This window comes from Sinocyclocheilus grahami, unplaced genomic scaffold (assembly GCF_001515645.1).
Source record: "Sinocyclocheilus grahami isolate Dianchi unplaced genomic scaffold, SAMN03320097.WGS_v1.1 scaffold1450.1, whole genome shotgun sequence".
Lineage (NCBI taxonomy): Eukaryota > Metazoa > Chordata > Actinopteri > Cypriniformes > Cyprinidae > Sinocyclocheilus > Sinocyclocheilus grahami.
In genome coordinates, this window is record NW_015506629.1 from 171,582 (window position 1) to 189,146 (window position 17,565).

The 17,565-nt window shown below is 34.4% G+C and overlaps 1 pseudogene; it reads left to right on the forward strand.

Annotated features, from left to right (window-relative positions):
* Positions 1-15,960, forward strand: part of LOC107570381 (maltase-glucoamylase, intestinal-like) — a 75,233-nt pseudogene extending 59,273 nt beyond the window's left edge.
* Positions 15,961-17,565: the final 1,605 nt, after the last annotated feature.

Genomic DNA, 17,565 nt, shown 5'->3' on the forward strand with positions numbered 1-17,565 from the left:
TTAATAATATATGTAATTATCAAAAAAATTAAATAAATTATATATAAATGTAATAAAATAAAATAAACAATAATATAATATAATATAATATGATATTCATTAAAAATATGGTTTAATTTGAACAATAATAACATTTATCAGAAAATAAAACTTTTGGTATATTTCTTCATAATTGAAATAAGACAATATGACAATATTATTCTGAAATGAGGCTTTTATCATTATTGAAAGAACACAAGTTTGCACTAAATTTGTAAAGGGTGGTCAAGTTTTTCTCTGTTGGTGTCTGTCTCAAACATAAAACTTTGTATTGATATGGCATCTCTAATTGACCCTTCACATACATTCTGCTGTGATTTTATCTGCTTTTAGTTGGGTGTTTGCCCTGGAGAGTGTTGATTTGGAGAACTGTACGACTCCTGAGGACCGATACGTGCGCTCACAGTCAGGTTATTACCTTTCCATTTAGATCCAGCACTGCGTGAAGCTTTACATTTCAAACCAGATGTTACACATTTACAGAGTTGATTCTGCTGTAATTCCTTCACTGATTCCCCGCAGTGTTAGTCTCTGTTCACACTTCAAGATTCATTCTTCAGCTATTTTGAAACCCTAGCTCAGGGGTCTCCAAACTCGGTCCTGGAGGGCCGGTGTCCTGCAGAGTTTAGCTCCTACTTGCCTCAACACACCTGCCAGGATGTTTCAAGTATACCTAGTAAGAGCTTGATTAGCTGGTTCAGGTGTGTTTGATTAGAGTTGGAGATAAACTCTGCAGGACACCGGCCCTCCAGGACTTAGTTTGGTGACCCCTGCCCTAGCTTGTCTACACACTTTTTATAATATAAAATAGTCAGATGATAGAACTGGAATTTAATCGGACCAGTATTTTTGTATCACAACATTAATTAAATGCAACTTAAAAAGATGCATTTGAACGTAATAAACTAAAGTTGAAAACAGTGATGAACTTCAGCTTTTCACTACATATTTTACATTACAGATTACATTTTTATTATTATTATTTTTAATGTCCATATGAACAACTTTCCACATTGCTACTAATATTTTGAAATCAGCATCTATTACTGTCATGTATTAAGTATTTTTTTTCTAATCTATGCTATTCTATTCTATTCTCGTTAATTATAATAATTATTTTTGTTATAATTTTATTTTATATAATTATATTTATCATATTTAGTAGTTTATTTTAGAAAATATGTAAAAATATAATTATAACTAATAATAATATAACACTTTATCGTATAGGTTGTATACTGTATATGTCAAATGTATTAGTATACCATTATAATAGTTAATTATAATAATTATTAAATGTTTGATAATGTTTTATAATTGTTTATTATTTAGTATTTTAAAAATAATAAATAATTGTAATTATAAAATTGTATGAAATCAAATTATTATAATTGATAATATAACACTTTATTGTATAATAGTTTGTGAATATGAAAAAAATATAATTATTATAATTATTATAATATTTCATTATTTCATGTTAAATCATTGCATTTTTTATAATATAATATAATATAATAGTTTGTATATATGTAAAATGGCACATGCATTCCATGAAATGGATTCAAACAGCTTCTGTGAAAAGTTTGCTGAAAGACTCCAGTTCCCCCAATGCAACTATCCATGACCAACCAAAAGAGATACGCCGTTTTGTCTGAAATGGCTTCCGCTGTTTTCGCTCCACAACAGTCCCTGAGATTGAATGGGATTCCAGCTGGCTATAACACTTTATTGTATGTTGTATATATGTCAAATGTATTATTATACCATTATAATAGTTAATTATAATAATTATTTAATGTTTGATAATGTTTTATAATTGTTTATTATTCAGTATTTTAAAAATAACAAATAATTGTAATAAAATTGTATGAAATTAAATTATTATAATTGATAATATAACACTTTATTGTATAATAGTTTGTGAATATGAAAAAATATAATTATTATATTATATTATAATATTTTATTATTTCATGTTAAATCATTGCATTTTTTTATAATATAATATAATATAATATAATATAATATAATATAATATAATATAATATAATAGTTTGTATATATGTAAAATGGCACATGCATTCCATGAAATGGATTCAAACAGCTTCTGTGAAAAGTTTGCTGAAAGACTCCAGTTCCCCCAATGCAACTATCCATGACCAACCAAAAGAGATACGCCGTTTTGTCTGAAATGGCTTCCGCTGTTTTCGCTCCACAACAGTCCCTGAGATTGAATGGGATTCCAGCTGGCAGTTTAAATCACAGGGTTTGCCAAGAGACCCATTTCATTAATAAGTGAAGCACAGCACCTGACATAATGGCACTCAGAGCGTCAGTTAAGAGAGTGTTGTGCAAAGTCAACCGCCGCTGTGGACGGACATCGAGCGCACGAGGCCAGAGCTAAACACTGCTTTAACTAATACACATCTGCCGTCCTCACAGAGCCGCAAGGTGTGTCAAAGGTGAGCAATCAGTGTTACCATCATTTCAGCAGATTGCACTGTCCATAAACATAAAATATGAATCTTTTAATGGGCCGACATTCACTGGGAGATTTCTACAGACAATCGGGACAATTTATAGAGCGACGGTTCGTGCCAGTTTCTCACTTCATTTCACTTCTCCCTTCATCCACGTCCAAACTGCGTTTAAAGTCACCATGAAATCAAAATTGAAAATTCTTATTTTTTAATTGAATACTGCACTGTTTATTATAAATCATTTATCCATGCACTTCATTATTTTTTTTTTTTAAATGCATGTGCCCTCATAATTTTTAATAAAAAACGTTAACCTCCCCTCCCCCTCAAAACGACTCGTCTTCTCTTCCGGTCACGAGCTATGGCGCAAGGGCGGAGCTTGTGAGGTGAGGGGTAAACGCTGGGATAAAGGACAGGGGGAAAAGCTGAAGCTGATGCTTCACTTTATAGCACTGACCCCAGTCATGAGGGAGTACGTTACCCCTAAACATTGAAAAGATATTAGGATATTAAGACAACATTACTCTTAGGACATCGCAAACTAATTTTGTTCATGAGTTTGACTTAACCTGATGGAGGACACGCTCAGTCATTCAGGCAGTCTCTCTTTCGCTCTCTCTCTCTCTCTCTCTCTCTCTCTCTCGCGTCTGTGCGCACACGCTGTTTAGGCATGCTTTGTGCCGTTGATCGTCATCGTCATCCTTGATAAATAAAACATTTATTCATGCTTGGGTGTCGGCTGTGAATCCAGTGGAGAGAAATCCCCCACCACAAACTGCAAACTGGCATTCGGATCTGCCTCCATTTTGTTAGCAACGCCCCAACTTCCAAAGATCCAATCAATTCCCGAAGGACGAAATCAAGTCCCGCCCTCTCATTTCAGATGCCGTTTCACAGTAGAGAAGAAAAGACAATTGCAACTTCCGTTCATGCCGACTTTAAGCTTTAGACCTTTGAAGTAAATTTGAATTCATCATTTTTAGACAGATTTGTGTGGGTCTGTGGTTTGCATCTGATTTTGCAAACAAAACTTCAACAAAAATTAGAAATGCCACTTTGACAACTGACTGAGATAAAATAACTTTAAGTACTAAAATTACTAAAACTAAAAGTGTAATAAAATAAATGCAAGCTAAACAGCAATACTTTTAATTTGAATTACTAAAATTTTTATTGAAAAAAACAGAAAATAAAAATAAAAATCTGAATAGAAATATTTTCAAGTTTAATTGGAAGTACTAAAATTACTAAGTTAAAATAGAAATACAAATTAATTATTAGAAATATTTTCAAGTTTAGGTTGAAGTACTACAATTACTCAAATTAAAACAGAAATGAAAATAAATTAAAATTAAATAGAAATATGTTAAAATTTTAAAAAAAGTTATAAATGACTAAAATTAAATAGAAATAAAATAAATAAAGCTTAATATAAATATTTTGAAATTTAGGCTGAAGTTCTAAAGTTACAAAATACAAATAAAATAAAGTTAAATAGAATTATTTTTTAGATGTAGGCTAACTTGAAATAGTAAAATTACAAAACTTAAATGGAAATAAAAATAGAGATATTTTAAGTTGAAGTTGAAGTACTGAAATTACTAAAACTAAAACTGAAACAAAATAGATAAACGCTAAATAGAATTTAAAAAAAAGATGAATTAAAATTGACAAAAGCACATTTTACTGAAACAATGACTAAAACTTAAACCAAATTTAAAATTAAAATGTGGTTCCTTGGTGTCCATCTGATTTTACAAACAAGGCTTAAAGGTTAAAAATGGTAACTTTAAGTGCTAAAATAAATAAAGAAAAATTATAAAAGCACAAATATAGTGTATATATAGTGATAATAATAAAGTATATATATAGTGAAATCAGTGAAATCAAAATATTAATGCATACTATGGTATATAACAGTGGTGTCCAAACTTGGTCCTGGAGGGCCGGTGTCCTGCAGAGTTTAGCTCCAACTTGCCTCAACACACCTGCCTTTGAGTTTCTAGAATGCCTAGTGAGAGCTTTATTATCTGGTTCAGGTGTGTTTAATTGGGGTTGGAGCTAAACTCTTCTGGACACCGACCCTCCAGGACCGAGTTTGGACACCCTTGGTATATAATATTAAAATTACACTGGTTTCACAGTGCATTAAATAAAGTTAACATGCAACTACTTAAATTAATATTAACTAAGATTAATAAATGCTGTAGATTTGACATTAGTTACCATTAGTTACCATTTCATTTACCATTTATGTGTTGGTCACACCAAAACTCTCTTGAAAAATCTGAATAATCAATTATAAATATTGAATATTATGATTTTTGGCTCAAACTGTTCACAAACTTTCATTATTTTATTTCATTTTATTTATTTATTTTTGGTTTATAACCCTTTATCAATGTCTCTGAATGTAGTTTTGTAGATTTGTTTGTGTTTAAAATGAAAGAAGCATTGACACCTGTATTTTGAAGGTTAAAGACAGCAACATTGTTTATTAGATGTGTCACAAATGTGCAGACAGGACCAATCAAATCCGCCCACAACAGATGCGTAAACACAGAAGCGAACCATTACATTGGTGAAATATCACTAAAGACACGATCATGATCATTCAAATAATTGCTAAAAATCATTTTTAGTGCACATATTCCAGACACTTCTAATAAAGGATTGTTGCTTCCTCTCAAAGCATTTTAATGACCCTTCATCTCCTCTCAGAAATGCTTATAAAGCTTTGTGCTTTTTCAATCAAACCGCATGTAGTTGGGTGACCAAAATATGAATCATTTTATATCATCGCAACAGTATGAATCATATTATAGTACGTATGTCACAGCAGACATTTCTGGTTGAATGTTTTTAGTACTTTTGTGATATTTTAGTATTACTGAGATAATATTATGAGTTTTTTTCTTTGTAATATTATGTGTTTTTTTCAGTATAGTATAGTTTCAGTATAGTAATATATAGCCAGATTTGTTTGTAAAAAAAAAAATATTTAAATCCAGTTTTATTTGTAGATATTGTAGTACTAAACTAAATTTAAATAATATATATTCTCATATATATCTTAGTACATCTATGATATACTACATATATCATATATATAATTTTAGCTAACTATAACAACCCTGGCTGATTGTGTGTGTGGTTTTTTTATGGTTTAGTTTATTGTAATAACCTTGCTGACTGGTCTAATGTTGAGTTTAGTCCGGCTAATGGATCTGTAAACTTTCAGGTTGATTTTATTTCAGGAGTAATTGAGTCGGAACATGAGGAGACTGTATTGATCTGTATTTCGGCGGTTAAAGTGAGGTCGTGTCAGCCGGTGAGCGAGGTTGTGGTAATTTGGGTGTCATTGGGATGTCTGGATCAGATCTGGTGAAAGGCCTGCAGTCTGGCACTGATTCACACTTATTTGCATTTGTTTAAGTGCTATTTGGCCTTAACTGGAGAGAATGCGAATGAACGGCGGCTCATAAAACATTACCTTTGCCTTATGGAGCGTCCAGCCACATGCCAGTCATCAGCTTCCAGGAGCTCTTGTTATTCCAGACATGTGCGATAGTGTGATGTATCAGGTGGCTAAGATAATAGTTTTATTCAGGAAAGACATTTTCTTCCCTGATTGTGAAATTGAAATTGATAGTGGTGCTTCTGATAGCAGGATGGAATTGGTGCTTCAGATAAAAGGATATGATTGTATTTTTTATGCATTATGAAATTGTATGTGCCTATTTAAATAATCACTGTACACAACACACATTATATATATATATAGCCTGTATTTTTCCGGAGGAAAGAGAAAGAGTGAGGAGAATGAGGAAACATACTAACAATTCACAATTTTGTGATTTTAACATGTTATTGATTGTGGTAAAAATAATACTTTTTATGATCCTGTTGGGTTTTATTATATATAAAATATGTGTGTGAGTGCATACATATATATATCCTGCTTAGTATGTTAATATTCCATATCCTCTTGTTTAAATAGGCAAGTGGTAATTAGATATGGCAATTTAATTCAGTTCTTTTATTCTTTAAAAAAAATGTCTTCAGTTTTTCAAAGGCCTTCAAATTGAGTGCAGTGACTGGGAAAATGTCTTAAAGGGGTCATATGATGTGATTGCAAGTTTACAGATCTTCTTTATGCACAAGAGCTTGTAAAGTCTCAAATCCAAAGAGATATTCTTTATAAAAGTTAAGAGTCAACCACGCCTACCTAAAACGGCTCGTTCTAACACGCCCCCACATATCTACGTCACGATGTGGGAAGATTTGCATAACGCCGCCCAAATGTTCACGCAAAGAAAGAAGGCGTGGTTTCAGGAACAGCAGTCGTCGTGTTGATGCAGCCATGTCAGGGAGATGCTGTGTGTTTCTAGGCGAAAGCAAAAGCACTTTATTTGGCCTTCCGGAAGTAGATGCAAAAGGAATCATTGGTTAAGATTTATTTACAACAGAACAGCACAACCCAGATGTTCGAATTTGTGCAACGCATTTTATGAGTTTTTTTGAACCTGGAAGAGTACAAGGCTGGATGTGCACAAAGGCTACTTCTAAAAAAAAAAAAAAAAAAGGTCAATTCCGACTTTGTTATGACAATCTGGCGCTTCTGAATCAGCTACTGTAAGTATGTTTTGTTATTAGTTTAAGTATTTGCTATTGACTGTTCAAATGCGGAGTTTTGCGCCACACAGAGTAACGCGTTGTGTGTGTGTGAAGGGAACAGGGTCACATCACAGGAGAGTGAACTGTCTGTCAGAAATCATAGCACGTCAGCTGTCTTAACCGCGGCTTGTGTACTGCATCATCACTGTGTCTGTCACGCGTCTGTTGCCCTTTCGGCTTGAACTGATGGTAAAACTAATGACATTATTAACTGTCTTGATATTTACTATGAAAGCTGATGTTTGCGATTATGGTAAGGGGCGTTACATTTCCGACGCGTGCTTGTGGTGTTCGGCCAATCAGAGCAGACTGCACTTGTCAAAGGAGGGGGCTTTGTTGAAAATGACGTGTTTGAGAGAGGCGGGGCATAGAGGACATACTATGTACAGTAATAATGTACAGTATTTGAAAAATAATGTGTTTTTTGAACAATACAGCATGTCAACATATTCTGTTACGCCAAATACACAAAATATCGATCTTTAAAATAGCATCATATGACCCCTTTAAAACTTAAAAATGACATAGTTTCCTGTTCATTCATCACACTGTAAATGGAAGGCCATGTCAAGCACATTGCATTGTGGGAAACAGTTTATCCTGCAGTGTGCTCTGATTGCATACTACACACTTTGGTAAATGTAACAAGTCATCTGAGTATTTCATGCAGAAAGTTTGCATACTGTGTGGTGCTTGAGGATGAGGAAGAACTAGATGGCATTATGATTGTTTATTTGTTTAAAGGAAGCTTCATGCTGTATGAAGTGTTAGTCCAACAGATTTAATGGAGCATTTAGGCAAGTATAATAATTTGCTCCGTCGAGGCGTGCATGACTCCGTAGTATTGGGTAATGGAATTAGCTGTGGCTTTGATCAATATGAGATGTATTTGGATCGGCCAAAGGCCACATATCTCCAAAGAGCCAATTTTTGTACACGCAAACAAGAAGAGCTTGTTAGATTTAGCCCAATATATAACTAATACAGCCTGTTGTTGCTCTCGGATTTCCTGTCCTTTTAGACTTTCTCATCTCTAGGTAGTAGTTTTAGTATTCATGAAATTGTGATGATTATTGGTGATGGAAAGTCGTGTTATACAGTATGTTTATGCACCTTTAAGAACTTTTTCTTCTTCTTTTTTTATTTATTTTTTGAATGTTCTGAACAAACTTCAGAAGAAAATAATTTGTTAACAAATGCTTGCTCTTTTGGTGCAGTTCCTGGAACTGAGGTTTAATTTGTGGTAGTGTGTTTTTCAAAGAATTGGTCTAAAAAAAAACGTTTCATTTTTCTGTGGATGCACTGAAGAGTGTCCTTCACAAAGCAGTCTCTCAAGACCTTCCACGTGATTCACTAGGCTATGAAAGTTTCTCAAGTGTCAAGTAAGTCTCAAGTGTGTGTACATATATTTAAATAATTTTATATCAGTGTCAATTGTGAAGCAAATTGCAAATGGTGTATTGGTTTTAAAAATTTACCCATACTGTAAAAAAAAGACATTATCCATAAATTTCACAGACATTTCTGCTAACCACAACGCAATGAAGGTAAAAATTTAAAATACAAGTAAAACACCTGTAAAAAGAATAAATAAAACAATGTAATAACCTGTAATAAAATAAAACTAAAAAACCTGCACATTCTTTATTTTTACATATTTTTTACAGTGTGTGTGTGTTTGTGTGTGTGTGTATTTATAGTATATATATATATATATGCTGCTTATTTCTCAGGACCTGAAGTGGGACACTCACATTGACTCCATTGTGAAAAAGGCCTAGCAGAGGTTGTACTTCCTTCGCCAGCTGAGGAAGTTCAACCTGCCACAGGAGCTGCTGAAACAGTTCTACTCCGCCATCATTGAATCCATCCTCTGCACTTCAATAACTCGCACGTGCTTTTATAGCTTCCTGGTCATGACGTCATCCGCCGTGACGTCCCGTTCAGCTATTAGACTGATTTCACATACGATTCAGAGCGTGGATCGCAGAAGGCGTTCCCCTAGCGTTTGTCGACGCAACTCGAGTTCCTGAAGAGGAACTGTCACAGTCGTGTGCAATACAGAGCATTGCTTTTTTCTTCAGCGCACACATGAAACAGATGTTAATTTATCTCAGTGGTCATTAAGAACCCCAAGCTCTTTCTTACTAATTGTAGGCTAAGTTTAGCTACTGACCCAAATGTTACTCTGTCATGAACAATCGGTCAAATATGTCCTCCATACTGAGCCACTAATATTGTAAATGAAACATTACTTACAGAGAGGGGCTCTCCGTTGGTGTTATTTTGCACGTGTTGCACATGGAGCAAAAAAAAAAGAGAATGACATTTAATTTCTTGTGCCTCACTTTAAGCCCTTTGTCCTGTTTGAATAACATATAACTCCTTTACATATTTCATTGTTGAGCCGATGTCAGCTTTCATGTCTCAATTGAAATTCTACCCTCTAAAGCAAAAGAGAAAAATTGCATATGCGTCCAACAAATCAACATGTGACTAAATTCGGTTCCATATTTTATTCATCAGCAAGCAGTTAGCAAATGAAAGAAGTGACGCTGTTGCAAATGGAAGGGCTGAGAGATTGTGTGCTTTGATTTTAAGCAGTAGTTGTAATGTAGTGTCCTCTGGGCCTTGTGCATTATGCAAGTGAACATCTTTTTCCCCTCAATAGGGATGACAGGGACGCATAGAGTGGCTAGAAAACATCATTTAAAATATAAATGACTGTGTGATCTCTCTCTCTCTCTCTGTGTGAGTGTGTGTGTGTGTGCGCGCGTTTTTGTGACAAATGAGGACATAAATTTGTATAATGACAAAGGTATGACATAGGTATTACAAGGAGAAGGGGACTTTTCAGGACATTACCCCATGTCTCCACTTTTCAAGACGCTTATAAATCACACAGAATGGAGTGTATTGAAAATCTGAAATAGCACAAAGTTTCCTGTGAGGGGTAGGTTTAGGGGTAGGGTTGGTGTAGGGCAATAGAATATACGGTCTGTACAGTATAAAATCCATTACGCCTATGGGATGTCCCCACTTTTCACAAAAGCAAACCTGTGTGCGTGCGTGTGTGTGTGTGTGTATGTGCATGCATGTGTGTGTCTTGGATTTATTAAAATTATCAAATAATGCATGTTGTGCTACATGATCTCATTAGCATTCAAAATTGATGTTTGTATGTTTTGATAGACACTGATTTATTTATTTACTTTTTTTTTACGTACACAAATTTGAGAGTTTTTTCATATATACTAATGCTATGGTTTTTTGACACTATTCTTAGATACCGATTTTAGATTTTTTTGATAGACTGATTTTAGTTTATATATATATATATATATATGTTAAGTTGCTTCCTTATGCTAAACTGCTTTAAATTACTTTTTTCCCACACCAATTCATACTCCATGCACCATAATGGTAAAGCAAAAAAACTGTTTTTTAACATCTTTGCAAAGTTATTAAAAATAAAAAACTTAAATTATTCCATTGCATAAGTATTCATATCTGGGACAGTTGAAATTTAGCTCAGGAGAATTCAAATTGCTTGTAGATGTTACTACACTTCGAGTGAAGTTAACCTGTGGCAAATTCAATTGAATGGGTATGATTTGGAAAGGCACACACATCTTAATAAAAGGTCTAACAGCTGATAATGCATATCAGAGCAAAAACCAAGCACTGAGGTCAAAATAACTGCCTGTAAAGTTCAGAAACAGGTTTGTGTCAAGCCACACATCTGAGGAAGAAGGGTCACAGAAGCATGTAGTCTATGTTACCCTTAATGGAAGAAGTTTGAAACAACCAGGACTCTTCCTAGAGCTGGCCTCCTGGCCAAACTGAACAACTAATGGAAAAGGGTCTTGGTTAGAGTGGTGACCAAGAACATGATGGTCACTCTAGTTGAGCTCCATGATCATATATGCAGATGGGAGAAATCTGGAGAAGGTCAAACATTACTGCAACACTCCACCAATCTGGGCTTTATGTCGGAGTGGTCAGACTCAATCTTCTCCTCAGTGAAGACAAGTGAAAACACACTTGGATTTTGCATAAAAACACCTAAAGGACTCTCAGACTCTGAGAAACAAGAGTCTCTGGTCTGATGAACCTCAATTCCAAGCATCAAGTTTGAAGGAAATGTACTTATTTCATTTTATTTTTTATTTTTAAAGGGGTCATATGATGAGATTTAAATTTTTCCTTTCACTTTGGAGTGTTACAAGCTCTTGGTGCATAAAGAAGATCTGTAAAGTTGCAAAGACTAAAGTCTCAAATCCAAAGAGATATTCTTTATAAAAGTTAAGAGTCAGCCACACCTACCTAAAATGGCTCGTTCTAACATGCCCCCACATGTCTACGTCACTATGTGGGAAGATTTGCATAACGCCGCCCAAATGTTCATGCACAGAAAGAAGGCGTAACTTTCATTCTCGCTGTATAGTATTGTTGTTGCAGCCGCCGCCATGTCGTGAAGGCACTGTGTGTTTCGTTGTGAAAGTGAAACTTCTTTGTTTGGGCTTCCAAAAGATGACAATATCCGCTTCGTCATGCCTGGAGCTGATCCGTGCTGGTCACTGAGGAAATACATCAACTTCACGCTGTGGATCACCGGATCGGCTTTCACCGTGGACGAAGTGGAGTCCAGCCCGGGGTCGTCACATGTGGTTGCCGCAAGCCCGCCCGCCACCGCTCACTCAAGCCGGCCTCCGCTCACTCTAGGCCGCCGGCCGCTGCTCAATCTAGCCGTCGGTCTCTGCTCACTCTAGGCCTCCGGCCTCCGCTCACTCTAGCCCGACATGTGTGACACTGTGTTTCGTTGTGAAAGTGAAACTACTTTGTTTGGCCTTCCAAAAGAGGACACGACTAGAAATCAGTGGTTAAGTTGTATTTACAACACTGTTCCAGAACAGTTCAACCCAACTATTCCGATGTGTCCAGCGCATTCTATGGAGGACTGTTTCCTGATCCTGGTAGAGTAGAATACAATGCCGGCTGTTCTGATTCACAGACTGTAAGTATGTTTTTATATTTAAATAATTTGCCACTGACGATTCAAACGCGAGTTTTGAGCAGTGTAGAGTACTGTTAGTAGTTTGTAATTTCTCCGATCACAAACGCAGACATGGTTTTATGTTTACGCGGCGCGATGCAATGCAATGCGTAAAAAACACTATAAATCATTATAATCCGTGATTATGTCCCCACTGGATGCAACAAATGCCTCGTTTATAATGGGTTTTAATATTTTTGTCTCGTCGTGCCAGGACAAGGCATCACAATATGGTAAGGGGCGTAAAATGTCTGTCACACGCTTGAAGTATTCGGCCAATCACAACGCACTGGATAGCTGGCCAAATGAGAGCACACCTCGCTTTTCAGACCGATTAGCTTTGTAAAAATCTACGCGTTTCGGAAAGGCGGGGCATAGAGGAGAAACAATAATGTACATTATGTGGAAAATATTGTGTGTTCTTTTACCTTAAACCACATAAACACATTTCATTACACCAAATACACCAAATAATGTTCTTTTTAGCAACATCATATGATCCTTTTAATACATTTACGAAATTGTGACAATTCTGTTTTTGCTTTGTCAGTGTGGTGTATGCAGTGTAGATTTATGTGGAAAAAAGTAATTTAAAGCAGTTTAACATAAGGCAGCATTATAACAAAATGTGAAAAAATGAATGGGGTATGAATACTTTCACAAGGCACTGTATGTATATATATATATTCAACTTTGTTTTTTAAGTCCGTTTGAATATAATTTAAGTTGAAATGACTTCTATAGCCAATTTCACTAGATTTAAAAACTTGAGTTAGGTTGCTGCCTTTAATTTTTTAAGTTGAAGTAGCTGGATTTATATATATATATATATATATATATATATATATATATATATGTATATATGTATATATTATACACTATTTGTAGCTGAGAGTTGTTTTTTTTTGCATTACAGTGGCATTAAACATTTTCATACATTGTATACATTTTTATTACAATTACAATCTGTAAAAATCAATCTATAAAACTGAAAAGAGGATTCATAAATATTCATAAATATTTTAGAGATATATCTCTAAAGCTGTAAATATGTACGTTGCAATCTGTCCAAACACTGAAATTGTTCACATGTTTTATTTCAATCAGAATATTTAGACTTGTAGATATGTACAAATACTAATGAGATCACTTTGTCTTTTATCATGTCAGAAGCATTACTAGCATAACTAGCTGTCATTTCAGACAATATCAGCAGACATTTCCCAGTTATTACAGACATGACGTTTCCTTATGTATCTCTGTGGAGCCTCTCAGACAGTTTGTTCAGGCATCAGCTCAGTGTGAGGAGGGAGCCGCTGTCCGTGGTGCTGAATTGCCTGTTGTGTTGTCTGTAGCGGAGATTACCTTAAATGCTACTGACTGACTGACTGACTGACTGACTGACTGAGCAAGCAAGGTGCTGATCTGGCAATACCAGCCTGCTGAGAAGCTGGAGTATCTATTTGCCCGTAGTGTTGTGTTAGGATAGATATCTAAGTGATCGAGAGCTTTTTGCTATTGCCTGTTGCTCCAATCCACAAGAAAAAAAAGCAAACTCTTGTAATCTTCTCCCTCTTTCTCTGTCTCCCTCTCTATTTTTACTCGGCCAGCATGCACTGTCAAACTAATCCTCTTTGGTTTTGAAGTTTGCACTTTGTGTGACTTCTGAAACAACCTCTCATTCTGGCATCAGATTCATGCACGCAGAAATAAAATATGAGAATGTGAGAGGAGAAATAACAACTGATGGACAGAACAGATAAAAATGAAAAGATGACAAGGGGATGAATGATCAATTAGCTGTGTGAAGCCAGAAATTTTAAGCAAGCAATAAAGCAAATGAAATTGCATCGAATTTGTGATCATTATTATGATGAAATCATCATACATTAAAGAAAATATTTACATTAAATATTGTCATATATGTAACAATCTATCCATCCATCTATCCATCCATCTTCTTTATCTTTACAGTAATGAGATTGATCTTTGGATGATACATTATTCATAAATAAATATATAAATACATTTATTTATTTAAAAGTAAGTAAGTAAATAAATGAATAAATACATGTTCAATGTGAACTAGTGGGGCTCTAGTAAGCTGTTTCTGTTTTTCTGTTTGTTTTTGTTTTTTTATAAATATATAAATGTTCTTCTGAATATATGTAACGTTAAAATCCTTTTTAATTCTGACAAACTCATTTGTCATTTAGTCTAAGACTTCAGCTTTGCAATAACAATATATTTCACTGACTAATTTCTTAATTAGTGTGAGGAGTGTACATAAAATCAAAACAGAACTTTTATTATGTACTATTTGGTTTTCACCGAAATATCAATGGTTACTATACTTCACATCAATATTTTACTTCACATTTCAATTAAGAAATTAGTCACTAACATATTTTTATTGCAAAACAGAAGTCAAATATTGAACCTAATTGATTGAAGCTTCTATTTATTTTCCATTACAGTAATGAGATCGGGGTGAGAAATTGTGCTTGATTTTTATGAAAATAAAGGAAGAATGGAAATAAATTAATTAAGAAAAAAGTACAAATAGACATATTTTTAAATCTTGACAAATGGTCTGTCATTTGATCTTAGAGAAGTCAATATTTGCAATAGCATATCTCATAGTGACTAATTTCTTAATAAGTGTGAGGAGCAGGCGATATATAATACATAATAAAAGTCCTGTTTTTATTTTATTTAGTTTTTATGGTGAGGGTTCATTATCCAACACCAAATTAAAACATTTAGTGTGCACTGAAATATTGATACTTTACTACACATTTCATTATAATTTCATGCTACTATCAGCATCGTTTTCTTGCAGGCAAATACAATGTCTTATATCTTTCTCTTTTCTTCAGGTTTTGTGAGATTCACTCAGCTAAAGGTGAGCTCAGGAATCAGACGTGAGAGAAAAAAGCAGACACTGACAATAGCTCAGGAAGCTGTGTTTGCATTATTTCATGCACCAAGTGCATTTAATTACCAGCTTCTAATTACTGCTTTGCGGATTCATCTACATCACTTTTTTGCCACCAAGCTCAATCTCGTCTGCTGTTAGCCATCTACCTCTTCCACACCCCGACCGGCCGAAATAAAGCCTTGCAGATAATTACAGAACATGGAGATCGCTTGCTCTGCGGTTTGGTTTAATTAGCTCTCCTTCCTTCATCTTTGCCTCTTTTCTAATTTTCTTTCCTCCAAGCTGGCCGGCAAGAGAAAGTGTGCGAAATGCCTGAAAGGTCACTGATGATTCATATACAGCCCGTTGTTTCTCCTTCCTGTGTATTTATGGTTGTTTGTAGCATTCTGCTAAACTCCTGATGGTATTTGAATACGACACCGAGTTCTGCTGTTACCGAAGACCTCCAAAACATATGGATTCACTTCGGCAAATGTCAGGCATTAATTTGCTGTGAAACACTGGGCTGGTGAGCAGATGCTCAAGTGAGATATTAGCATTGGTGGAAACGGAAAATTATCGAGTTAAATATGACAAAAAAAGGACATTTACTAAAATATCAGTTTTGTCTTGTGCTAACAATCATTACAATCTGTTCCTCATCATTAGCCGTGACTGCTCGCATATATCCGCATCGACACAAGGACAAAGTCAAGGAAAAATATCTCAATTATGGCACACAGAGAGTTGAGTGCAGGAAAAGCAGCATCAATAGTGGATTGTGATTCAGTCAGCACTTACGGTCTTCATTTGAAAACTCCATTTTTCACCGCTGTCATCTTTCAAACGACGTAAATGGAAAAACTGTTTATTTCTGCCTTGCAATTAAATACAGCGTAAACAACTTGTTCATGAAGCTCTGCAGTATTTCTATGGAAGAGCTTTTGGGGCTTTATTTAGTGTCTGGAATACTGTAGTCAAAATATCCACCGATCACAACCATCTGTGTCTGATTAGGCTGTAGTTATTTGATATGACTTGATTAGTTTTTAAATGAAAGTATACAAAGGCTCAACTGTAAAAGTCTGTGGTTTGTAAACCATTTTTGTTTGTTTGTTCATTTATTTATCTTTTTAGTTTTTTATTAAAATCTAGCTATTTCATTTAAGTAATATATGTTTTGTGATAAAAAGTAAAATGAAGTTAAAAATAAATACTTTATGGTATATTGAAATTACAATAATGTATTTTATTTTATTTTTTATTTTGAATGGCCAAATAATTTGCATTAAAAGTAAGTTAGTTAAGTGTACTGTATGTATATATATATACAGTTGAAGTAGCTGGATTTTTATATATATATATATACAGTATATATATATATATATATATATATATATATATATATACTGTATATATATATATATATTTATTTTTTTTTTTTACTATTTTGATTATCATCTGTTAACTAAAGATCATTCCAGCTTATTTAGAACATTCTAATGAAATGTGGAACTTCAAGGCTATGAATCTTTTTTTGTTAAATCATTTATTTTATTTTAGTTTATTGCACTCATGTACATTTACATTGATGCATTTAGCAGACAATTTTATCCAAAGTGACTTATATGCAATATATTACCTATACTTTTAAGTATAGGTAATATGGTTGTTTGGTGTCACGTTACAGCTGTGTTGGAATGAAGAGCGCGGAGACGAATGATCTTTAATGAACCACAAAGCAGGGAACACAGGGCAGGCAAGAGACACACGTAGCACACAACTTGAAGCAATGAAATGACATTAACACCAGACAAAGGAACGGACAACACTTTAAATGCAAGACTAAACGAGGGAAAACGACGAGATACACCTGAACCAAATGAACTCAATCAAACAAGAGAGAAACTGGGTCACGGGAAGCACATAGGGAGAAAAACACAACAAAACAGGAACAAAGTATTATGTTATCTGAACAACATTAATTAGCTAAGTTAATTTGACAAAAAAAGATGTGATAAATCATGTTTTTTTTTTTTACAGTGAATGTCTGTAAATTAATGCATGAAGTAATGTATGCAATATAAGTCACTTTGGATAAAATTGTCTGCTAAATGCATCAATGTAAATGTACATGAGTGCAATAAACTAAAATAAAATAAATGATTTAACAAAAAAAGATTCATAGCCTTGAAGTTCCACGTGGTGCAACCAAATTGCAACAAAGAACTCTTGAAGATCCTTCATTTGAAAAGAGTGTTTGTGAGATATACAAACTCAAATTGAAGTGAGGTGGCTGTTTTGAAGAGGGAGCAGGTGGGTTCTCACCGGGGCAAGCTGTTCTTGAAGATGATTTGCAGGCATGTTGCTCACTTGCTACCTGTCAGAAT